The sequence below is a fragment of the Apis cerana genome, linkage group LG1 (assembly GCF_029169275.1).
Source record: "Apis cerana isolate GH-2021 linkage group LG1, AcerK_1.0, whole genome shotgun sequence".
Lineage (NCBI taxonomy): Eukaryota > Metazoa > Arthropoda > Insecta > Hymenoptera > Apidae > Apis > Apis cerana.
In genome coordinates, this window is record NC_083852.1 from 20,862,962 (window position 1) to 20,890,104 (window position 27,143).

Genomic DNA, 27,143 nt, shown 5'->3' on the forward strand with positions numbered 1-27,143 from the left:
TTCAGAATTAAACACAAAGTGAAACGAAAACTTGGTATTGTCGAACTGCAAACTACGCGTACCAGCCCCATACCATAATCCCGGATCCAACACGATAACTGGGTGTAATAGCAGAATCTTTAACCGCTATAATACAGTAACACGAACTTGCCGTAACCGAAACGATCCGGGTATGTTCACCGACAATACGAGTTGGCTAAGAACGGTGGTAAGTTCGATAGCAAGTCAGGAGAGAAGAGTACTTACCACTCGTTAATTAGAGGAAAGCTAGCCGGAGTTTCGAGCTGGATCGATTTCCCTGTAAATCGTCTCGTCTTCGTAATTCGAATTAAAGCTCCTTCGCGGTTGGGAGAGAAAAAAATTAGTTGCGAACGAAATCCCTTTTGAAATCCCGTTCGATGTTGTTTCGTATGCATAGAATTTTATTTCTAATATATTAATGCAATGTAATTTCAAGTTTGAAGAATTCAATCTTCATCCAACGAAAACGATTCTCATTCGTTTCATCGTTCTTCTTAATTTATTTCTTATACATATCTGTCGATTGTAATTTTTTTAACGAACATTCCTTCGTTTAACGTTAAAGTATACAAATTCTTCCTCGTAATTAAGCCTCGAATTGAAACGCCTAGGAAAATATTATTCATCTTTCAGTTTTACGAATTCATAAAATTGTCCGTTTCGCGTGCAGCGATCTAATAAATAATCTCGATCATCCCCAGCTCCTTATGAAAATAATTTCCTTAATATCCCGTTGAATATTCGAAGAATTGTTTTCGTCTGCGAGGAAACCCGGTTTGCGGTAAACACCATCTTCACAACTTTGAGCTCGGGCGGATCGAAAATAAGTTTCGCGCTTCGAGGGTGGAGGACGGACGGACCTCGCCCTCTCCTCGTCAATGTTTCACGACCAACTTTCTTTCTCGACCGGTATTTAGTCACGGCCCTCCAACTTTGCGCCCGAGGAAGGAAGTTATTAATCCGCAAGAAGTCAATCCGCGCGGCCTGTTCTCCTCTCTCGCGGCCCCCATTGTACCCGTTGCAATTACCCTCCTCGGCTTCGGCTCCGCGACTTTTCGTCCTCTTCAGACACCAGAAATGGAACTGGACGGCCACTTGATCGCGTAATTTGACCCTCCTCGTGCCCTTCGACCGTGAAAAAAATCTTGGATCATTGTTCAATTGTGAATAGGTTTTACGGATGGATGGAAAAGTTATATTCGTATAATAACTGCGAATTTATTGCGTATAGTTGATCTGATGGGCCGAAGAAAATTGCAAATTTATATTTTCACGAGGTATAAACACAATAAGCAATCTTTCTACGCATTTATAAACATGTATCCTTAACTAGAGGAACGTTGCATCAATCAATTCCATTTTCATTTTCGACGAATACGAGTCTTTTTTTTTGAAGCCTCATTTTTCCTTTTTCATACTTTGGAACTAAGATCTCTGAAATAATTTCCACTGGCGAGGAGAAAAGTGCTCGATCGATAACGTAAAGAAACGACTGTTGAACGTATCCTGTTATAGTATTCCTTGTGATTGGCATTTTCGGAGCAAATAGGATATCGGGGAGCCCCTTGCCCCATTTTCCCCGCGTTTATCCCCGCGGCAGGCGTTTGTTTCGATGCACGGGGTGGGGCAAGTCCTCGTAGGAATCGCGGCGAACGAAAACCGATAGTTCACCGATTAAGCTTATCGGCGGCGTGTTAGCCGTTCATTGTTCGTCGTTTTCTACCTCGTTCGAGGTGTGTTTTGCGAAACGTTAACGTGGGCGGCTTTTATCTTTCGTTTCGAAAGAAAATATCGATTGTATTTTCTGTAATCTGTAATTAGAAATTATTGTAACATCGTTGAAGGGGTGAAGGAAGGCTGTGACGGACCACGTGGATGTGAAAATTATTGATTCGTAGAACGAGAGGAATGTCAACGAAAACATTCGTGTTGAGGTTTAAGTTTATCATTAAGACGTGTTGGAAGGATTGTTATAATTTTTCCTTTGGTCGAAACTCTAGTTGAGTCGCTAGAGAGTCGATTGACGGGATCAAGGTTCAAGTAAAACAAGGCGCAATAATACGAATACGAAAGATGCAGAAGGTTAGGTTTTTTATTCTTAGAATTAACGATTCGTTTAATTGCCTGTAAGTTGCTTGTTAATCGGCAAGGAGGAATTGAATTTCGTTGGAAAATAGATCTTGAACGATGATTTCGAGCGGATGATATTTCGAGATGATATTAATTCGAACGTGCGACAAATTTTCTTCCTTTCATTTAAATTAATCACTTGGAACAAAAGAAAAGGGAAAAGAGAAAAGAAGTTTCTCATCTACAAAGAGTTTCATCAACTTCTAATCCCGTTTGTTTGACCAAACCATGGCCGCTGACACGTCCGGAAGCTCGTGAGATGAAGTTTCGATGTCGTTCCCCTCGAAAGAAGAGAAAACTTCCTTGAATTCCACGGACGGACCTGCTTTTGACATCCAACGTTATCGGTTTTCGGCATTTTTGGTCAGACGAGAAAGCCAACATCATCTGCAGGATCTTTTCGGTTATAAAAGAACCGAGTGGATAAAGACTCTCTCGCCATTATATCGCCCAATATCGATCCACCTGCGAAGAAAGAGGAAAAGAAAGAGAGAGAGAGAGAGAAAAGCAAATATATTACTGATATGAAACCGTTGAAACAACGACTCAAAATAACCGGATAATCCGATAAAAGCAAGGAAGTGTAGCAGCAACTTTCACTAAATCGATTTATTGTCCTCGCTTAACCTGGATACAGTTTCAAAACCGGCCGGTGGGGATAATTAAATGAGAATTTCTGTTTAAATTATACCGAAAGTTGGAAAGTTTTACCTCCGGTTAACCGGTTAACCGACTAGTCGACTATGAAAAATTCGAAAAGGAGGCCAGATCGTTGATATAAATCCTGACGCACGGATGGAAATTGATAACCGTGCTGTTGTCGTATCTTCGTCGTCGCGATTGCTTTTTTTCCCCGATTAAAGAAAAAAAGGATTCGATCCAATCGAAGGAAAGTGACACAATTTTCCCTCGATCTCTAAGTAATACATTTTCTTCCGTTGCGGAGAGAAGATATCACTCAAGATCGACTCGAATATCGGTTCAAACATCGACTAATTCTTGTGAGAATTTTTTTAAATCTTCGATAAATATATAGGAAAACTTTCTTTTTGCGAAACGAGGGTTTCGATTCGCACGAGGAATCAGGATAAATTTGAGCAGTTCTCGAGCGAGGAGGAGACACTTATTGCTAGACGCGTATCAAGACTCTCGTAGCTACGATCCACCATCCCTTAAGTGTCATCGTCCTCGCGCGCAATGTTCTACAACGACGGACTTATACCAATTACCAGTCTCGAACGAGCTTCCGTTAGTGCTTCGAGCCTCCATTAACCGGCCACTAAGCAGCTCTTTGCTAAAATAAATATACGGTTAATATCTGTACTCGTGGGACACTAGTCTATGCGTCGAGAAACGGTGATTTGTTCGGTCACCGTCTTGCATAAGGACAAATTAAAAAAGTGTAGTAGATAGAAATTATTCGCGTGACAAGAATTAATACACGTTTGTGACGATTTCATTCGTTGTGGAGATTTAAAAGGTTTGGAAAATAGAAGAAGAAGAGGAGGAGGAGGAGGAGATGCGTAAAAGAGACTGTTGCTCGTATAAAGAATCGTCTTTAGTTGTGTTAAAAAAAACGTAGACAGGAATTTTGATGTGTGTTAGGAGAAATGTACTCGTATCACAGGAAACAGGAATTTAATCTTGTTTGCCATCTTTGAGAAACATTCTTTCCTCCTGTATCTTGATAATATAAAGAACCGCGCATTCTGGGGTAAACTTTGCATTATTCTTTACAACCTCGCCTCTCCCCTTCTTCAGAGATACCTCGAGAATAACCGTGTCGTTTCTGAAACGTAATATCATTCCGATTGTTCGTAGAATTCCTATTTCCGAGAAGTATCCAATTTTCTTCAACGTTCCGTAACTTTATCGAAAGTCATCAAACCGATTCTGACACGATTCGTTCCTCCAATTTTTTCGCGGCTTCTCTTATTACAAATATTATTTCATATTTTAAAATTCTAAAAATGTTTGCCGTTGACTTTTTATCAAATATCCTCGAATTCGATCGGAAAGGGAAATTTATTCCAGATTTTCAAATTATCCGATATTTTTCTCCACGAATAGCTCTCTCAAATTATTATTCAAATTTGATGAAATGAAATGTGTCATTCGTAAGTTGCGAAAAAACGACATTATATCGCGATATCTCGTTCCAGAGACACGAAAGATTTGAATAAAGAAATTGAATCAATCGGAGGATTATCAACAAAATGAAATCAAAAATCTTTCATGATCCCGCTGCGCGAAATTCTTTATTTAGAAGGATGTGATTTTTCAAATAACTAAAGGCAGAAAAAACGAAGTTTTTTTTATCCCAGTTTTATCGACGATTTCAGAGAATTGTCAATGGCCCGTGTTTCCCGCTTTCGTTCTACCCTTCCGCATCAAGAGAGAGGTCGATCGATCTTCCAGAATCGCTTCTTTGCCGGCTCGAACCGGTCTACTTCCTCGCCTATCGAAACCGGTACAAAGATCCCGGTTTCTTTTCTTCGAGACGACTAAGCGATATCCCAACCGGGGAAAATATTAAATAATATTTTTCTCTCGGAATGGGAGAGCTGACAGTCGACGATAAATATTTGGTGACGATCGATGCGAAGAGAATCGATGGAAAATACCTTTTCTCATCTTTGTCTCGTAAAAATTCCATCCGCCCGAATAAATCTTTCGATTCAAATGCGTTTCGAGAGGTTGCAGCTAATAATCTCTTTTTATACAATAATGCTGTATGTTCGAAAAGTTAGTAGAAAATTATATCCTGATAAAATTCCATATCCTGTTCAATGTAATCCTTTCAATGGCGATTCGCACTTGGAGCAGTTTTCATCTTTGAAAATCCTTAAACTCTGTTGTAAGGACTTTTTCAATACCGTCTTTTCATTATACATTTTTTCTTTTGTAGCATATCAACTTCCTTTTGGGAGAAATTTCGTTGACGCTCTCCTCAAAAAATGCACGTTAAAGATATTGGTGCATTCTGAATCATTCTACGAACAAAAAGGCAAAAAGAAAAGAGAGAGAGAAGAATGGAAGAAAATAGAATTGCACCGGTATCGGTTCGGCACAGTAGAATCTTTCGAAAGACGGGCGATTCCAGTTGCACGAGCAACCACAATAAAACACGATTCCGAGCCGAATCGGTCGAACAATTTAATCCCGGCCACGTTCGCGAATGAAGAGAATGGCGCGTATGGAAACGCGTTAAACACGAGAAAAGAGAGAGAGAGAGAGAGAGAGAGAGCACACGCACGATCGAATCGGATGATAGAAAGTAGAAACGAGAGCCGCAGATTGGAAAGTGGCAATTGTGTACTTGCGCTTTTGTCGTCGAGAGGGGGAGGTCGCGAAAAAAAGTTTGAAGGGGCGGACAGGGAGGGACTCCTCCTTGTTGCGGGCCGCCGTTGAAAGGAAATTGAACCGGTTGTTTAGTCATGCAAACGCGATGCTACCAGGCCGATTTCGTTTGCGTTACCGTACGAAATGAAAGTTCAGTGACCGGCAATCCGTTTCCTGGAATCCAGCCGATCGGCTCCTCCCCCCTCCCACGTTCCGATGCTTTACGATCTCCCTGGCCGGGGTACACACGTGAAAACGTGTTCACAGGCCGCCCGTTTCGATTTAAATGGACGAGAGATGGACAGGAAGAGACAGAGAGAGAGAGAGAGAGTTGCACGATCGGCAAAATTGCGAGGCGAGCTTGGCTGGCTTCGACTCCGAAAGGAGAGGGGAGGGCAGAGGGGAGGATTTCGTTTCTTTTGTCCCCTTTCCTCGATTAGATTTCTCGAGCTAATATTGTTGGTGGAATTGGGGTGATGATGAATTAAAACGTCTCGCGCAACCGGTACAAGTTTGATTATAGATATTTTGCCTGATTGCGAGTATGATTATGCGTTAATCGTAAAATTATGGAAATCGTTTGCTTAGCGGAGGTGTAATTATGAGGTGTAATTATGACATTAGATTCGCATTAGCGCGAGAGAATGTCGATTGAGGTTTTTCTCAAAAATTGATGTTTTGTAGTAATTTGTTCGGAAAACGATCGATTTGAGACTCGGATGAGACTTCTTGTAAGTTATTTGTTTAGCAGAATTATAATTTGTAATTATTGTTATTAGATGGTAATTATTCCGAGAGAGAACGATTGATCGAGATTTTTTATTAGGGGGATTTTACGGCTAATATTTTAAATGGTATTTTATTAAAAAAGAATTTAGTTTTTGAATTTTTCGTTTTTTTTTTCTCCTCGAGAGACAGGGTTCGGCCACGATATTAATTTTATATTATAATTGTGATCGATATTCATTAACGATCAAAATATATAATAGGCGAATAATACGGCAACCGAACAAAATTGCAAGGCAAACTCAAGCCAAGACCCAATCGATGAGTGGAAAATGTTTTCACGATATTACCTCATTTTGCTCGATAAATTGAATTTTAAAAATTTGTTAAATATAAGTTCTAATTAACCGGGACCTTTGATCCCGATTTTTTTTTTTTGCACCAATGAAAATTGTAACGCGAGTATAATTCGGGGGTGTTCGATAAATTTTTAAAAATCGGTTTCTGGAATAATGACAAACCGTTCGTTAAATTTTCTAAACTAATTAATTATGAATCGATTTACGAATAAAAATTAAATAAAATTTACAGATAATTGAACGGATGTTAGCAATTTATATTATTTTTCCTATCTTAATATTTCGCTAACATTTATCATCATGATGATAAATTTTGTTCAAAAATTTAATCTATGTTTTTAACTCTTCGAAAATTGCGGTTCATCGTTGATGATACATTTCACAGTGACATGAATTTTTCATCGTTATTCTTATACAAATATTATATCCCGACGTTATACCGTATCTTTCATCTTTATTGTGTTATCTAATTTAATTAATTCTCGTTACATACTGTGTTACATTGTACATTATTTTTGACATATATACATCGAGCAAAATGATCCTCTCCGTAATTTTATAATGGCTTAATAAATCTTCGCTTCGTTTTACAAATTTTGACAAATTTTCAATATTTGATAATTCAGACGTTTCGCGAAAAAATGTTTCGACAACGAGTTATGCCCTTTACCATCATCGATGTTCTTAAAACAATAATTATTACTATCCTTTAATTAGGTAAAATTATAGAAATAAATTCAAAAACTCTCGTAAACATTTCATCAAAAGTATTCACTTCGTGCTCGGTATTAATGCGATAACGAATTGAGAAATTTATTATCGAGTTCGCCTGTTATCAGCTGACGAGACAAAATAGGAAAATAAGAAATTGACGTAACGAAAACGCGAATCGATCATCGGAAGACACCAGCATTCGCGAATTATCGTTTCATGTGTTTCGAATTTGTCTCGACGTTTTCGAAAGTGGCAGGGCAAACAGATTTACAAGTCGTGACGACACGCGTGAAAACGTGCGAGATATTTGCCATACTGTTTCCCGCTTACGCATATATTTGCTGAAAAAAAAAAAAGGAAAAAGAATACGCGACTCGAGCATGTTCGTGGCAAATCGCGCGAAACCTGGTTGAAAAAATTTTCATAACATTTCACTTGTCGCTTTGTTCAACCGTGAATTAGTATAAACGAGAAATAGCAGCATCACCGAGCTTGTAATTTCTCGGGATTTTATTGCTCTCGCTGTGACGTGAATACTTTGCTCGTGTACCGATAACGAATTTGTTGGTGATATATCGTTGAAAATTACAATGGATTTTCATGGAAATAAAAAAATTTTATTTCTACGATAATTAATATTATACGTCGAGTGAATTTAGTCATATTCCGAGATGCAAACTTTTTTCTTTTTTTTCTTTTTTTGTGATACGATAATATTGAAAGTTGGAAAAATTTTGAATAATTTTTTCCGTAGAAGGGGCAAAAGGAGTATCTCCAATATGGTAGGCCATATGTTACGTGACGATTTTTTTTTTTTTCGTTTTCAGTTCAATTTTTCCAGAGAGGAAATTTTTATGCGATGGTATAATAGTAAAAATTTTGAGTAGGTTGATTTACATAATAAAAACACGGAATTGCGAATATTTTGGAAATATTACATAGTTGGACGTGCATTCCGAATGACACTTTGTATATTTTCCGTATATCGGACGGATATTTGATATTTTATTTACATAAAAAAAAATTTGCAGTTTAATTATACTATTCGCTTTTTCAAGGTTTCACACGCTCGTTAAACAGAGAACGATTTATCAAACGTTTACCTCCTTTCGAGAAAACGTTTCGCACAAGGATTGAGTGTTCTCGTAATAAAAACACGTTCTTAATTGTACTCTATTTCAAGAAAGAACACGTTGAGAGGACAACATTTCAGGCGTACGTGCGAAGAAACACACACCTGTTTCTTCTTCTTTCCCCACAGTAATAAATCGATTCTTGGAGGATTTTTCAAACGACGGAAAACAGTCCTGTGGATAAAACTGTCGCTCGAAACAGTGGTAACATTCCATACGTGAATTGCACGCGAGAAATTTCCCAGTTTTATTTCTCCCTTATTTCTTTTTTTTTTTTTTTTTTTTTTTTTATATCAAAACGCTAAAACATACTTTCAGTATCTACTGAAAAGTTGGGCCGGGATACGAGTCGTTCGCGCCATAAATGTTTTTGAAAAATTTATAAACGTTTCAAAAGCTGTGTTGCTTGCGTGCGTTTAATTAATCCACGCTCGAATTTTTCTCCGGTCACATTTTTCTTTTTTTTTTTTTTTTATCTTTCATGAGATAAAAAATATATATGTTATATATCTTCACGAGGTCGTTGAATTTTCTCTCGCCCGAAGGCAAAAGGAAGAAAAAGTCGATGTAAATTAAAACGTTTTAAACGCGCTATCGTGCATTATATTACGAGATGAAGGTTGACTCCGGCCCGGTGGCGAAATCCAAACTCGATAACACCGATACCAGGCCTCTGATTTATGGTTTCACAAATTAAAATCGTATCAGGATTAACGGGGACAGCGGTTGGCTGTGCTCGGAGTGAAATTTTTCGAAATATCGGTGTCCCGCGCTCCCTCGTGGCTCTCACGCTTTAATCGACGCTGTAATCGAGTCGTCCAGATTCAATTTTATTTCGCGTTTTTCGATCCTTATTTATCAAAGTACACACATATATATATATATATATACGACACGCGTTTCGTTCCGTTTCAAACACTTTGTCTCGAGCCTCCATCCACGCTTCCTCTCGCGTATATATCACTTTCAACGATGATGCAGCTTTGACGTGATTACACCTCATTACAGCGAGCGAGAATTTCTTCTTCTACATCGTATCTAAGAGAAGAAAATTAATACACGCGCATTCCCTGCAACTAACTTGCACCATATTTCTCGAACACGTTACATACGTATTTCTCGTATCGCAACCATCGTTTCTTACCATCCATCTTCGATATCTTCCCCAGAAACGCGAACACTCGCTCGTGTTCCCTGTATCACTGTATTTAACCGAAAAGTAACTTATTCCACGGGAATTTCCATGTCAAAGACGATTCGAATAGCGCGTGGAATCGATGAATTCTCCCGTGGAACAAGCTTGTGCAATCCGTGTATCCCTCCCTCTCTCTCTTTCCCAAAAAATCGATAAAAATTTCAATCGAGACCGAAGTTTCCAATGAATATGCAAGCGAAACGAATTCCTGCAAGCTAGGAATAGAATAGGGAAGAGGAGTTCCATGTTACGTGACCACCGATGTCTCGTAATATCGATATTTACCATTAATTCAACGAATTAAGTGCACCTGCGGAGAAGAAACGGTCGATTAAAGGCGATATCGTGTCCCGAAAGTTCGTGTCGATCGTGAAAATTCGAGTGATCGGTTTGATTTCGAAGAAATCTTCGATGGATAATATGGTGGCCATATCGTTATTTTTTTTTTTTTTTTCCTCCTTCTCCTCCTCTCATCTCAGGAGAATTTACAATCGCGACGTTCGTGGTTTCTTCGTGGTGAACAGGATCGCACCACGGGAATTCTGTTGCTCTCTGATAATTGGCGATTATCGCCAAGTGAAGAAAGGAATTTTCTTTGTCGAAGATGAGATTTCCTTTGGCGAAGGAAGTGGGATAATATTTTATAGAAAGTTTCTGACAGAAACGGGAAGAGGGAAGGAATCATTATACGTTGAGTTATATGAGTCGGTTTATATCTCAATTATATGGCGGGGCTTTTATTTATTTCTTCCAATGGATAGAAATTTTTATAACGGATTTATAAATTTGTTTTATTAATTTGAAGATTAATAATAATAATAATGGATGGCATTGGACTGTTATTGTAAAATAGAAACTGAGCCAACAGTTCAATATAATCAGACGTAGATAGTAGAAAATTTCTACTATTATCTTTTCCTTCTATTTAATAATCACAATACCGTTCGCTGTTCTATTCTATGAAACCCAAACTCACGTAACAGACTTACATTTTAAACCCACGAAACTCCCTCAAATCGTACCAATTCCTATTTATACACCAAGTTTTGCGACGATATCCACATCGACTCGTGCAATCTCCTCCTTTCTCCCCCCGTTATTTCCATTATATCCCCCTCCTTTTCCATCATTCTACTCTTCCCTCCATTTAATACCCACAGTACCATTTTATTCCCATCCAAAATCCAAATTCGGATAATAGTTTGAAACAGTACACGAATTCCTGTTTTCGTCAAGTTTCACGAGTTTCGCCATTAGACTACAGCGATCGAACACGTGTACGCCGCACTCGGATTCACTTGCTGCGACCTTCCTTCTTCCTTTTCTCTTTCTTCTTTTTCCTTTCCACTTTTATCCCGCTCGTTAAAGCGAATAAGCGAGGCTGATTCGCATCACGGCGTGGAAAGCTGTAGGCTGCCGCCAGTTTTCAAGAAATTCCTGCGATCTATCGCTTACGGATCGAGCGGGGAAGGGAGGGAATGGGATCGTCGGTTCATTAATTACAAATCGCATTATACGAAACTCGGGATCTCTAGTTGTTCGCGGTTCGAAAGGGGATAATGAACGTTCTCCGACGCGAGGGACCTCTTTTTTCACAAGGCTTGTCTTCGTGAGATCCTGCTAAAGCCTTTATCAGGGGGGAAGAGAAAAATCCCGGGAAGTGATTCGATTCGTTCAAGTGTCTTCGTTCAACTTTGACCTTCTCGAGAGTTGAACGCGTTAAAGTATTGTAAGAGAATGTGTTTTCTGTGTGAAAAAGAAAGGATGGAATTCTCGTTTAATTCACTCGAGATAGAACAATACGAGATACCACATTTTTGAAATAAAATATTACTAGTTTTACTATTTAACGGGAAAAGAAATAAACGTACGCGTACGGTAGAGAGATTAAGATAAAATTTCTGTTAAAAAATTTTTTATTATCAATTATCTATCAATTTGCATTTCAAATTTTGACCCCCGACGTAAGTGTTAATCTTGGTACGGAGCCTCAAACAAACGGAGAACGTTTTACGCTGTTAACAAAAGAGAGGATCGTTAATATTTTTTTTTAACGATCTCGAGAAATGTAAATTTAACCGTGCAAAAAAATATGCAATAAAAAAAAAGATAAAGTGGCGCGAAGATGAAGCAAAAATGAAAACCTGTTAAAAAATTTACATTTACCGTTTTTTACTATCTAATAATTTTTAATAGAAAAGTATTCTCCCAAGCACATATAAGCACTCACGCTTCGATTTAGACCTCTCTCGCGATCCATCTATCACCGATCAGAAAGAATCGGAAGGAATCGCAAGTGAGAGCCTGTTCCAAACCCGATTTCGCGCGTTCTGAACGCGTTCCCCGACATTAACGCGATCGTAAAAACGTCGATACCCGGGGAGAGACGCAGGTGGCTGCGCTCAAAGGGAACATCTGGCTGGGCCGCGCCACCCGCCGATAATTCATCCCCCGTTAACAAGTTCCATTAATGAAATTAACGCGTTTAATCGCCCATCCCGAACGTTATGAAATCCCTTGAATAATAACCACTCGCGTGTAATTAAACCCCCGTCTAAATATACCGAGAGGATAAACGAACGAAATGATAAACCTTGGAGATGAAATTCTATCCAACGATTATTAAACGAATTCCGTCTTCCATCTTCGCTCGGCCGAACCTTTCGTACGCGTTTCATCACGCGACCATCGATGATCATCGGTTTCTGTATATTATACGAGGCTTGTTGTATTACCTCTGATAATCCTCGATCCGCTTTTTAGCGATTCGCACGACCGGTTACATCGAATATGATAATACACACACACACATGTATATATATAGAAAGTTACGGTGGCATTAGCATAGTCGGCGCTGTTTTCCCCGCCCTGTACACACGCGTGTATTACGGATACGCGAGAGAGAAAGAGAGAGGGGGGAAAGGGTTCGTTATCTATGCTGACCACATGCCGCGTAATCTTCTTCATTATATCTGCTTGCCTGTTTTACATTTGCATTAAACGAAAATGTTTGCGTACGCGCGTCCCGCCGCGCGATAACGTCGGAGGCTTGTGCTGACTACTACCGCCCCCTCCCCCACGGTCGAATCGGTTGAATCGGGTAAGGGGATGCAGTTCTCTGCTCGTTGCCGGTCGTTGGACCGGCAGAGATCTCGTCGCGCGGAAGGAGCGGCTGCTTTTTATCCCCGACCCTCTTGGAAGAGACCTGCTCTTTCAAACGGCTCCGAGAGGAGGAGTTGAATGGAATCGTTTGTTTGGAATTTGAGGAAGGAAGGTTTGCATTGTGATTTTTTTACATATCGTTGTAAATATGATAAATACGTATACACGAATAATTTAATTCTCTTGTTTGTAGTTCGCGATAATCATGGTTGCAAATTATAAATTTTTTCGTGAAGATCTAAGCGAAGAATGTAGAGGATATCTCGATCGAGATACGAGGATTCAAAGTTTCCATGGCGCGATGCAGTGATCGTGAATGAGCGCTCGATCCATTGGCTCGCATTTTTTCCTAGAAAGACGTAGTATTTCTAGGAATCTGTCGCTTGTCTGCAGTTTGGGATAGGTCAGCGAGAGGTTCGAATAAAGGATAAGGACGGAAGTAGTAAAGGATCAAAAATTACCGTTTCCTTTACACGAGGATATCTCGGAAACGGGAAGTCGTATCGGGATAATTCAAAAAACTTTTCAAAGAGTAAGATTCCGCGCTTCCAACGATCTCTCGTTCATCGACCGGAGATAACTATCTTCGGAGATATCTATCTTTAAAGTTTTTTTAATTTTGATATTTAGTCGAGTTTTAAAGTAAATTTTTACGCATATTTTTGGGAAGATATCGTTTGTAACGATAGTATTAAAAACTTTGAATCAATTTAGAAATTGTTTCTAAAGAGAATACATCTGCTTTTAGGTACGCGACGCCACATTTTCATCGACACTCTCATTTAAACTCCGCGATATTTCCCTCGCGTGCACAAAAATCAAAGATCTCGTCGCATTCAAAGCTTTGTCGTCGTCTCTCTGATTCCAAAAAACGCACACCGTTCTTTTTGCGCAGCTTCTTTGTCCACTCCACTACGAAACCATTACGAAACCACGAGGATGGCGGAATTTCCGGGAAATTCCAGCAACGACAATTAACGGAAGCGCTTCACCGTGTGTACCTTGTGGCCGGACAAGGGATAAGATTCGTTGGCGGAGGGGGAACGCGAGATGACTCTCGTTGCGTAGAGGACGCCACCTGCTCGTCCACCAGAAATCTCGTGCAACGAGCCACCGCCTCGTTCTCCTTTCTCACCTCGTTTCGTCTCATTTTGCATCATCAATCTCCGCCTTATCCCACCGCGTTCACCGGAAACGAAAAGCGTCGCTATCCTGATGGACGTTTCAATTTTCCAGCCGGGTTTATTCGACCGATTTATCCCTCCTCGATCACGAGGCCGATAAAGAACGATCGAGGAGCCCGTGCATTTGTTCGAATACATCACCTCGTTGATCCTTTTATCATTTTCACAGCCAGATTCCTCATGATTTCTCCCCCGTGCAAAGGGAAACACAGAGATGGACACGATTCGCGGAGTTTCTTAGAGAAAGAAGAGCAAGAGAGAGGGAAGAGAAATATCGAATCGTATCAGCTAAAAGCCAGCCCCTTTCCTTTCCATCTCTTAATTTACCCGCTATATCTTTCCAACGAACCACGTCAGCGTGGTGTACCGCCCTTCTAGACGTTTTTCCATCTCCCTAAGTACGAAACGATCCCTGAAAAGAGAGAGGGACCACGCATTTTCCGTCTCTCGGCCGACTCTTTCGCTCCCGTAAAGTCGAGGACGACGCGCATCGTTGAACATTTCAACATTTCCCTTAGCTTTGTATTTTTTTTTTTTTTGTTACGTTAAGTACAACTTGGCCTCGACTCGCCGTATCCACAAATTGTAAATTGGGGATCGTAAGAAAAATTCAATCGTTCCTTTGCTCCTCTCCTGATCTTTCGAATTCTCATTTCGTGAAATCGTAATTAAAAACTTTCAACATCGTCAACAGGAACAACACGTTTGATACGCGTTTTATCCGCCATATCCGGCTCACCACCACTTTCGTGTCCCCTCCCCTCCCTCATTTCACAGTCGGATTAGCCTAGGTACAGGCGTTATTTCGGTTGATCGATGCAACGCACCACCTGCGTACCATCTGATTTATATCCACACCGCGGTCGGCCCGTTTTAATCTACGCCTTCCCCTCCCCCTCCCCCGCTGTGGAGCAGCCGTGACATTTGTAATCCGAGAAAATCGGGCGTAGCTACTTGCCACGGCTTGGCACCGTGTTGTTAACCGTGGCGGTGGCCGGTATTTCGTTGATTTGTCATACTCGAGAGCTCGAGCTTTTCTTAAGCGATTACCTCTCCCGGCCGAGGGAAATGACGGTGAAAAATAGCGAGCCCTTGGAGCCCCAGACGGTTATGTAAAAGGCGCTCTCTCGCCCTTGATACATCAACAGGGCGACGCTTAGTGGAACAACCAGGGGCCATTTCTCTTCGTTCCTCGCTCTCGTTGTCGTTTTTTCCCTCCTCCCTTATTTTCCTCCCCGTTGATACTTACTTGGAAACGGCCGTGAGATAGAATATCGTCCTCGACTTTACGTCCATCTCTCGTAGATACAATATTTGTGCAACGTTCATGAATCACGAGTGTCGCGCTCCTTCCAGATGTACGACCGATACTATTCTCGTCGAGGCCTAGACGGGGTTAAGCTTGAAGAGGTACGAGAAGTGGTTTTTGAAATGTTAGCAATCGTTGAATGAGAACGATGAAAGTGTATATATATTATTCGATTGATGAAATTAACCAGTTGGCCACGAAGCTCAATTAAGGTCACGAGTTTCAAGAATGGCACATTTCGAAGCTCGACGATATCGCGGTTAAACGGAGAAGAAAAAAAAGAAGGAAAGAAAGAAAGAAGATTAACAATCACGGTGCGAGTTTCCAGCTTGAAGCAAGAACAAAAGAGTTTTAGCAATTCGAAATTCCAACCATAATTGCATGATCTCCTGTGCCTGTGAAGAGCCATTCTCCCATTCGAATCAACAATCCCATAACAATCCGATGTGTGACCAGTTTCTTTTTTTTTTTGCTCGTCAAGAAGAATTAGAGAATTGTTGGAGAATGGTAAAGAATAAGAGGCTTCTTACAGTCGGCCTTCATTCATCATTCTCCAACCGTTTCCAGCTAACGCTCCTTGACGATCCATCAAGTTCTTCCATTTTCGAACACCGATTCGCTTTCAGAACAATCGCGCGCCACCTACGGTTATTAATATTTTACGCGCCATTTCGAGTTAGGGGCAAATTGTGTCCCGCATGCACGGCTATGCAAAGATACATTGGATTAATGGTGTTGGACGATGTTTAACGATTTAAGGTGTTTCGTGTCGGGCCGAATATTCATTCTCACTAGTCCTAGTGGAACGATGCAATGTATCGTTGTAATTTTGGGTGAAAAGGAGAAATGAAGGCGTGAAAAATTATTGGAGATAATAATAATTAGTTAGTTTTTCTTCTCTGGAAATATAGGAGGAAATTTTCAATACGCTTGTTTGATGAAGATCACTGAAGTAAAAAATATATTGGGAATATAAGATTGGGAAACAAACGTTTATGTATACATGCAATATCGGAAAAAGAAAGAAAAAAAAATTATTCAGATTGAATATTCGATACAATTTAGAATTGTACATTTTTATAAATATTTATAAGTATTTTTGGAGGTAGATGCAATTGTATAAAAATGCAACGCGAAATTATACAAGCAAATGTATCAAACGCTGATTACGAAATTAGTTAGCTACGTATATTCATAATTAGACAATAATTAGACTGGATTATGCATTTATGCAAAATTTAAATGTAACGTATATATATATATCCAAAAAAGACACGAAATATAGTACGCGTGCGAAAAAGGAATTAATCCCTCTTCTAATAATGTATTCATCAAAAAATTTGATTTCCCAGGAACATCCATTAATCTAACTCGTAACTAACTTTAAAATTGCAATAACGTTATCACCTACGCGCATCGAAATCCTTTTCTGCTTTCGTTCCCGTTAATCCAATGATCCAAAAATTACAATTTTGGGTCAAAAGTGGACCGATTGCATTACCACTATTCGAATAATGGGTGGAGGACACGAATTCGAAGAATGATGGAGTAAAATGACCGCGTAAGAGTTATCCCCCGTGACAAGAGACGACGCGAAAGGGCACGATCGAAGGAAATTGAATCGTTTTAAAGTCTAATTGAATTCTTGGGAATGGATCCTCTTCTCCGTGATTAACACAAAATTATGGGAGCGTTGGAAAGCACTTGATCGATCGTGGATTAACGGAACAATCGTGACGCGCGGCGTTAAACCTCTTCTTGTAACCGGCATTAACTCGTATTAAAATTCTAAATCTGGATCCCTCGCCCGTCAATTTAACCCCCTCAGAGTTCGGAAACTTGATTTAAAAGTTTCTGATTCCTTTCGCGTCCAAAGCGATCCTCCTCCCCCGAGTCCACGCCCTCATCAAACTTCCCGTGTCTTGCGCATAATTTTTAATAAAGACGAAATACGATGTGATTACCCCCCGCCTCGTCTGGGGAAAAACTCGTCGAGGGTTGGGTTCTTCGACCCTTGCCCCTTTTCCATGGATTTTTAATTATGCCTCCGAGATCTTATATTCGATCGCAGATATTTCCTGTTTTCGTTTCCTTCTTCTTCTTCTTCTTCTTCTTTGGTTTAATACAATTAATAATTATCGATTAAATAACTGGGCTCGTTGATCAAAGATAATATCCACGCACAAATAAAAAATCGGAAGGGATCGAAGTAGCAAGAATATGAATAAACTCTTTCCGTTCCTTCAAAACTACATAAAAATTTCCATCCCCTTGGCAAACTCGACACTGTCCTTCGATTGAAAAGATTGCGGTCGTGCAATATTTTCGTTTTCTTCTTCTTCTTCTTCTTCTTCTTTGGTTTAATACAATTAATAATTATCGATTAAATAACTGGGCTCGTTGATCAAAGATGATCGAAGTAGCAAAAATATGAATAAGCTCTTTCTACTCTCTCAAAACTACTTAAAAATATAATATAAAAATACACTCTCCATCGATATTTGCAAATTCTCTTAATCCAAATCGAAAGGTGGTTTAAAATAATGGTCGATCAACGATTTTCATCCCCTTGGCAAGCTCGACCGCCCTTCGGTCGAAAAGTCGAAAGACCGCGGTTCGTGCGATTATAGGGGTGGCAGGGTTGACTAACTCCGACCACGGACATCAACACCTCGCCCGGTATCCCCCTGTTGATCGACAGATACGCGGAGGGTCGCTGGCCAGTTAGTGGACGGCCGCAATGTAATCATTTGCGGTGTCGGAATGGACGTACCTCTCCCCCTCCCTCTCTCTCTCTCTCTCTCTCTCCTTCTCATCCCTTCGATGGAAAGCTCGATGCGGCCTCGTGCCAAATCCCATCCTTCTCCCTCCCCAACCGCCGTTCGACCATCCGAAACCTGCTGTTAATAGGGATTGAGACCCTCTCGAAGTAGCCCTCCCCCCGAAGCGCATGCGGTCGCTTGCACTTTGAACCGATACCCGATACTGCGATCGCAATTATGCGTCGAGAAATTATGCTAACGGCTATAAATCTTGGAGGTCGATGGTTCGTGAACCCTCTCCCTGACAGGGTTGTAGGGATTTGGATTAATTGGTGATTGGGTCGAGAGAGTTTTTTCATGCGATCGAAGGGTTAACGAGGAATACGTGAAAATTTTTCTCGATGAAATGTAACGATTGATGATAAAGCGATGAGAAATCGATATCAGAAATATTTTGATATAATATACGAAAAATAATGGCATTCGTAAAGAATGGGTTATGATTAGAATTGTGTAATTATTGGAGAATGGTTGAAAGTTTACTTAGAGTATGTTAAAAAATAAATTTCAAGTTTACTCATTCCCGTTTTATAATACATAATTCCAGGCGAGTTTGTTTCACAATCGGCTCTATTAATGTCGTAACGTAAAGAGAAAGGAAGCTCGTGATGACATTTTTACATCGTGCAATCGAACACCTCGATTACGGTATGTAATGTTAAAACGATTACAATACGTAATGTTTAATCGATAGAATTTTATAGGTAGATAAACGACGCGTAATTCGCCGATGTCGTTGAAATTACGCTGAAAAACTCGTTCGCGTCGTTCAAAGATAATCGTGTTTTTGATCGAGTTGTAATTTTTCACCGGGCAACTTTCAATCATAATTCGAGTGAATTTCGTCGATCGAAACACTTTCTTTTTTTTTTTTTGCGAAATAACATTTTCCAATCCAGGTAAGGTTATATCCAGGTCGTTAACCGTGCGTTTCTCTGAAAGATATATGTATCGCTAATTACCAACTCCTCCAAAGCGATATTATGAACTCTGAGTGAATACACTCGGCCGCGAATCCATAACGCAATCGATATCCTCGAAATAAATTAATACGCTCGTTACTCTTTGGACCATCGTTGGATGGAATGGTTTAAACAAAGCTCGAGGATCACTCGAAACTCCACGTGCGAGCGAAGTTAAACTAACGCCGAATGCCTCGTATATTTTCTCCGAGGCTCGTTGTTTAAGAGCGGTCAATAATTCAATTTAGACATCTATTTCGATCCCGACCACGATCTTATATATACTGAAAAATATATATAAGTAAACGAATTCTTTTCCCTTCGCTATCGACCACTCCATATTTTATTTTACATTCCACATTTTATTTTACATTCCATATTTTATTTTACATTCCCAAAATTAATTTTCGTGACGCGAGACGTGGATTGAAACCACTTTCGACATGGTCGAATTAATTATATTCGAAACGAAAGGGAGTGAATTTCCTTTCATATCGATCAAATGATATTCGAATCCCGTTTTCTAAATTAAGAATTAACAAGTAATATACGTCGATCAATCACGAGATCTTTAGAAATCAATTTTAGGAACATAACAAACCAACCAATTTCTTCATCTTCTTCTTCTTCTGTCTCGAACGATAGCCACGAATCTCTTCACGAATTACATACTCTTAGCCACGGTATAGGGGATGATCGATGGACAGTGGAGGGTGGTGTTTGCACGGAGCCCCCCACGCTCACGTTTACGATCGCGATGCAGTCGCAATTACGCGTCGAGGAATCATCGTGGTGATGCATCGTCGTCCCCTGGACTGGAGAACTAGCAGCACTGGAGAAATGTTGAGGAGATAATAGTATTGATAAATCGAGAATCGATCGAGCCTTTATATATCGGTCTGGAGAGACAGAGAGAGAGTAGCCATCGCGTGTTCATTATACCGGAAACGAACGGAGGTTGCGCCGAGATTGATCGTTGGGCTGCGATTAATGACGAGCGAAGAACGGATGTCGAACGGATGTTGTTGTGCGTGAATTTAACGCGGCAATAGATCTACTACCCCCGCGGCATTGACGACGATCTATCTCTCGTCTTCGCCCTCCACCGATCGCGTCCTCTCTATCTCGCTGCTGCCCTCCACGAAATTTATTGGAAACGCGGCGCGCGCGTTCGAGAAGCCAAAGCGATCGTATTCGCGCTCAATTTCGTTAGCAATTTTAACCTCCCTGTTTACAGCGCGACGTTAATGCCATTATCGTCCCATGGCGGCGGGGACAATATTGGTGACGATTAATACGGGGACAGGGTTCCGTCCGGCTGGAATATTATTTACATTATTTGGTATTCCTTTCAGTGTGAATTTCGAATGGGGGTATCCCCCGCCCGATTGTAAATCGAAGAGAATGGAGTGGTATATATGGGTGAAAATTTAATTCTCCTGTGATAGGGTATTCCTTTTGATTACCCTCTTGTCCCACGATTTTCTTTCAACCGCGCGATACATACGGCCCGTGTATGCGTGTAGCCGAACAATTTCGTAAAATTAATCTCGTTTATTCGTGAAATTAACGCTGTAGTGTAATGATATGGAATAATATAAAGTGGAAAATGAAATTTCAATGAGATTTATCATTGATTTTATATCTGTTACGTTTATACGAAGATCAGGATTAATTTTGACACGTGGAAGTGAATAAATTCAAAAAGAAACTCGTAATGATTCTTCCGAGTCACACGCTCCGTTATATAATCCATTTTTAAAATCGTGTTCCACTCGATTCGAGCGAAATCTCGCGATCGAATCGAACGAAATCGTTTTCCCATCGGTTGTTGCGTGACGTTCGGCAACAAAATCGACAACCATTTCGAACGAAACGATTAGTCGGCGGTTACGATTACGTGATTCGTATCGTTTGTCCATGGCGCGGCGTTAAAAAACACGGAGCGAAAATGGCGTCCATTCGCCACGTGTAAACGAAAGAGAGAAGGAAAAGACATTAGACGCGCGATTTATCGATTCGACGAAATTGGAAATTCGTTTACCCACCTCTTCCCGGGTGAATGCGACTCGTTTTAGCGCGCGCGTGATCAAATATTTTTTTTTGTTTATGCGATTTCTGAGCCGCGTATAAATTGCCTTCCTGTCACGATTCTAACGCGAAAATTCCATGTTTGAATTTTAGTATTAATTAATCATGTAGGGAATTTTCTCGCTTGAAAGAAGACAAAAATTGGATAAAAATTGTCGCGAAACTTTTCCATCAACTGCAAGTGTAATTGTTTGTTCTTACAATTATTAAGAATGCAGAAGTAGAATTTAGACGCAAACATATATTCAGATACGTATTACACTTTAATGTATCATAAATGAACAAACAAAATTTTGATTATAAACGTTTCTGCGTCTTCCTCTCTCTCTCTTTCTCTTTAATTTCTCCCATATTCAAATTTATCCTTGGAGTCGTCAAACTCGTAATCGCAAAATTCGTTCCATTCCATACGTACACATATCGCGTCAACGATCGTTAAAAAACCCACGAATTACGATTCCCATTTCGAACTTGAACCACGAGGAATTTTTATTTCGAATTCCACGAGCGGAGTGACCTTCGATGCGTTCGATATTTCACCCCCTCGAGCCAATAGTCGTTCGTTTTTACGATATATCCTCGCGCGTGGAAGCCATCCTCGAAACAAACGGCCTTCGTTTTGGCCGCGCGCCAACGATCATCCCTGGCATTGGTCATCTTCCCTAATAGCCAAAGCTCTTTAGGCCCGTCCAGACAACGCGAGACTTTCTCGTGGCAGGTTTAATTGCGTTTCTGCGCCGCTCCACAGCTTTATCGCCATTTTTTGCGCCCTGTCGGCCCATCTATTTATCCCTCGAGCGTATAATCAAATAATCGTCATTTTTTTTATAGACCAGTGCTTCTTCACGGCACTTGAAAATTCCTTTTTGATTCCCAGATGTGGTATGCAACACTGGATCGAAAATTGCCCTCCGAATTCGCGAAATTCGTTCGAATAACTTTTCCAATCCGTTTTTAAACAAATGAAAATTTATAAATGAAATGAGAGAGAAATGAGAAACTCAACGTTATATCGATATCTTTTAAATTTTCACTTTCAACACCGTTATTCTTCTCGAAAGAATTCTTCTATTTCGAAATATAATATATTCTGAAGAAGAATCTACATTTTTACAATACGCCAATCTCAATTGCTGGTCGCGCCGCCATTTGTATTCAAAACTCTTTACTTTCTAATTTGAAGATTCAAAAAAAATAGCTTCTCCCCGGAAAGCTATTTGGTTTCTGCAATTACAACTTATCGCGTACGATTTCTAAACAAACAACGAGCGAATCTAATTGAAACTAGAATACAGAGATGCGCACGAGAGGAACACCGTGTCATTCCCAATATTCTAAAATCCTGCAAATATTTGATCTCGCGTGTTTCCCTCTCGAGAACGCGTACACGAACGGAAAAAGAGAATAAATAAATTCTAAACGTAATTTCGCCAGTGCACTAAACTTGCGTACGTACCTCGCGAAATTTATTTCAATATATATCCGTCTCCGCTCTCCATGTCCTATCATTACATTTTCAAAAGTCGAAAAAACAATCCTTCTGCTTCAACCGCTGCTCCAATTCCCGGTTGGTTCAATCCGCGTGGATCACCACGTTCATTTTTTTTTCATCTCTCTGAAAATTCGCGACCATAACCGATAAACGGATCTCTCTATCGCGCATGTACACACACGTACACAGATTCGTTGGTTCGAGCAGATCCAACTCGAACTCGCACTTTGATTGTTTCATCGAATTTCCAACTAAGCTCGCCGCGTGAAATTCGTAACCGAGCCACTGACTGGCGAGATTGTCCATATTTTCGGATGGCGAAAATGGACGATAATTGAAACGTCTGGACGCCACCAGGGATCCGCTGCTATCATTATCTGGTAAGGTAAAACGAGACGGGGGGAGAAAAGGAGGGGATGGAAACGAAAGACTACGCGCGAGAGAGAGAGAGAGAGAGAAGGGGGATGGAAGGGTAAAGGAATTTGCACAGCGGCTGGCTGGCAATTATGGAGTAATTATGTAACGTTGTTACAACGCGGTGACAGGGGCGAAATTAGAAGATTATTAATCTAATGCGACCGCATCGTCCGGGGATAGGTAAATCGGTTTTCGTTTCGACGTTCGGTTCTTGGGGGAAGAGGAAAATTTTTTTTTTTTTAGAACGTCCCCTATTTATTTCTCTTCTTCTAGTGGAGTTGAGGAGAAGGATTTGATGTTTTATTTAATAAAAAATTGAATTTGACGTTGTGTTTAAAAAGATATTGACCGACTCAGTGATGGAAACTATTCTTTCGTGATGTTTTACAAAGGATTCCCAAATACTTGCGAATTAATATATTCGAAAGGAGTACAAAAAAATATGATTTATTTCTCGAATAAATTGGAGAAATAAGATTAGGAGTTTCGTTTGTTTAAAATGTTCATATTGAATCGCTGTTGTGAACGAAATTTTCTTTAATCCTTTGACTATTCGTGGGTAAAATGGCTGATCGATGTGTGTGTGTGTGTGTTTGGAGAAGAAAGTGGCCGGTTGAAAGAGGGCCACGTGGTCGCGAAAAAACTTGGCAACACTTGGCGAGCTCTTCGAGTTTCTAGCTTTTAACCTTTTCTAGCTATTGATCTTGTACCTTGAACTTTCGTGCTTTCAACCTCCGGAAGGATTGTCCTCGATTTTCGAGCTTACCGCCTTTTCAACCTTAATCTTCGACCAACTCGCTTTTTGATCTTGAAATAATCCCGTACAAGAAGGATCCAAGCTCAACAGTATTAAATTGTTATTTCGTGGACAAATTCTCCGACAATGACATGTAAGATGACGTAAGTTGGACGCTCCTTTCAGACGTATATAATAGTGTAGCATCGTTCTGAATTAAAGCAATGAAGTAGTACTCGATATTAGGCGTGGAATTAATCCTGTGATGGAATATTTCTTGTAATAATTCTTCAGTTCTTGATTCGAGAAAAAATTCTCCATGTAAAAGGATATATATAAGATCTTGATGAATTATAAAGATAATATCTTGCAAAATTCCGTCTATTTATATTGCATTAACCCTTTATATTATCGTAGCAATTAATTCTCGAAGAGATAAACAGATATAGGGATATTAAAAAAAGATTCAAAATATACGATATAAAGAAAAAACAGAAAAATAGGATTTTTAGCAAAATAAAATTGCTAAAATCTAAAAATCCGATCAAACGTAAATTTTGACAATAAAAAGAGAAATGCTTGCTAATTCACTAAAAAAGTTCTAGAAATAAACGAGTAAACAAGAATAAAGGAGCTTAATTCCGGATTACGACATTCTTGGAATAATTTATCCTGTTCCATGACATTCGTTATATCGTCACGAGGGTTAGGTTAGATTAACGATAAATTTTCCAACTTTCCTCTGGTTAAAATTCAATAGAGAGGCGTTCCTTCCGGAAACGACGATCAAAAGCAACGATAGGAACGGAAACAATCGCTTTCAAACCCGAAACTCTGTTGGAGAAGCAAGATATTAAACACTGGGTATAGCTATTCTTTAAACTTGGAGCCGGGGATAGTCGAGGATGGTTCCCCTTTTCCCGCAACTTTAATGAATTTCCAGCCCGGCCGGGCGTTAATTAAAAGGCCTTTTTCCAAAAATGGATTGCGCGTTATCGCAATGAGCGATTGTACACGTTCATTCTTCCGGTCCTCTTGACGCGGTTCCGCGTCCCTCCCCCGCATCGCGACGTTATAAGACAGGGCCGAGTCGAAGGGGGAGAGGGAGGGAAGGTAGACAAGTCAGAACCGTAATTAATTAAGTGTACGGAGAGGGTGCTCCGTGCTCGAAAACGTTACAGTGGGGCTCCAAAGCTCGACGTTATTGCGCCGCAAAATGGATCGGTGAAAAGAGAGCAACTACACGATGATGGATGGCGATCGTATCGAACAGATTTTCCGACCGTTTCCATCCTCCTCTTCTCTTTTTTATCTTTATTTACACAGGTCTTCGATTCTATGCCTCATTTCTCTCTCTCTTTCTCCTCTATTTTATCTGTCGTCCTCGCGTGTGTATATGAGAAACAGAGTAGAGAAACAGCGATGCGGAATCAACTTTTCAACCTCGATTCTTTTTTCGTCAGCATTGAGACGGGTTAAAGTTTTTCGCGAACTCTCGATACTCTCCTTCCTTTCTTCCGCGATCGCGGTTATGAAGGAGGAAACGAGAATTCGATTCTCGTTGTTCGTAAAGGGAAAATAATTGAACCGTTGTGAACATAGAACGGAACGAGGGATGAAAGTTTTAGGAAACACGCCCGCTACTGTTCCTGGATTAAATAAATCCAGGGGGATTGTTGGAGCGTTGCATCGAGATTATTATTATTTAAGGTTAACGAGCGTGCAGTTTTCGAGTGTTAACATTATTAACGGGATGAAACGGATGGGGGCGGCTCGGCCGTTGATGATGACCGGCTAAGCGAGTAAAAAGCTTGCACAGAGGATTTGCGTAAACTCGCAATGCCGCGTCCCAACTGAAAGCGAGAGAGGGATCGCAGATTTCAATCTTGCCTCCGAGTCTTTCTCTCTCTCTTTCGCGTGGTTGTATTCTATTTCCTATCCTCCGCGGGGAAGTTGGAAAACACCACGTTGCAGATAATCACGAGCGTAACGAAGGGTACGAATTGAAACCGTCTTTGAAATTTATAAAAATGTTTCCGAGACAAGTTTTTTTCGGGATCGATCGAGTTAAATATGTGGCGATTTTTCTTCCCTTTTTTTTTATCTTGTTTTGTTTATTTATTTATAGGGGAATGGATAATATTGATGACCCCGCTCGAATATCGATATTTATCGCTTTGTTTTATTGGGAGCGGGGGAGAGAGAGAGAAAGAGAGAGAGAGAGAGAAAAAGTAACATGATTGACGTTTTAGGTAGCAGCGGATCTGTGCCTGACCAGTGATTGACTTATACTACTGCGGCAGGATTAACCGGGGTTAACCGGGTGAAACGATTTATTAAAAATATCGTGGAAATTTTTGTCGAGATTAATGAAAAGGGACGTGACGTGGAGGAAGAGGGAAAAATCGCGCAATGGAGACAATGATTAAATTACGATACAATAACAATTAAGAGAATCGAACATTTTACGTCTCTCCATGATATAATATTTACGAATCGTTTTGAGAAAAAACTTTATTATCGAAACAACAATAACAACAACAAAGTAAAGTAAAAAATCAGTGTTATCCTCAAAAAGTTCCAACTTATAATCTTCTAATCTAAGATTCTTTTTCTATCAGAAATCGAAACCTCGAGTAAACCAGCGATATCAATTAACCGCGGTCGAAACAATCGGTCTGAATCATGCAACTCGCCGTGAATCCCGCGATATAATATCCTCTCGTTATATTTTATCGACGTCACCCCCCGCCCTGTGTCGTTCACCCCGCGGTGAATAATAAAACGATACAGAAAGTTTCGAGCACGGTGTTACGTCTCTCTCTCGTTGGCGAGGAGAAGTGGCGGTTCTCTCTTTCCGCTGAAGCCGTAGCGATAAATATTCATGGGCAGTAGCGGGCATGGGCATGCACGCTACGCTATCTTTCCCGATCCGTGCCACATTCGCGGTTTACTTTGCTAAGCGCGCGGAGGAAAGGGTGGAAACAGGGACAAGATGGTTGAATACATGACGAGGGGGTCGACACACATCTATGGTGGCCACCACGGTGCTGATGCACCCTCTTGCGTCTGATGCTCCTCCTTGCTGATCTCGCACCTCTTCGTGACGGATGACGACAGGGGAAGGAGGGGAGCAGCACGTGATTGCGTGGGTCAGGGATCGCGCGGGTCGATACGTTTCAAGGAATCGCAAAGGGGGAAGGGAATTACGTAGTCGTTCGGGAATAGAGGGGTTTAAGAGGCTCTCGAGGGAGAATTTGATGGAGTGGTAAATTCCATGAACCGCGAGACGTTAACCTAGTGGAGGAGAGATAACTTGGAGATGGAAAAGAGACGGGATAATTTCAT

General features: G+C 40.5%; 1 protein-coding gene across 22 annotated transcripts in view; it reads left to right on the forward strand.

Moving 5' to 3' along the window:
• Window positions 1–27,143, forward strand: part of LOC108003197 (dystrophin, isoforms A/C/F/G/H) — a 419,614-nt gene that overhangs the window by 280,781 nt on the left and 111,690 nt on the right. The window lies entirely within an intron of this gene.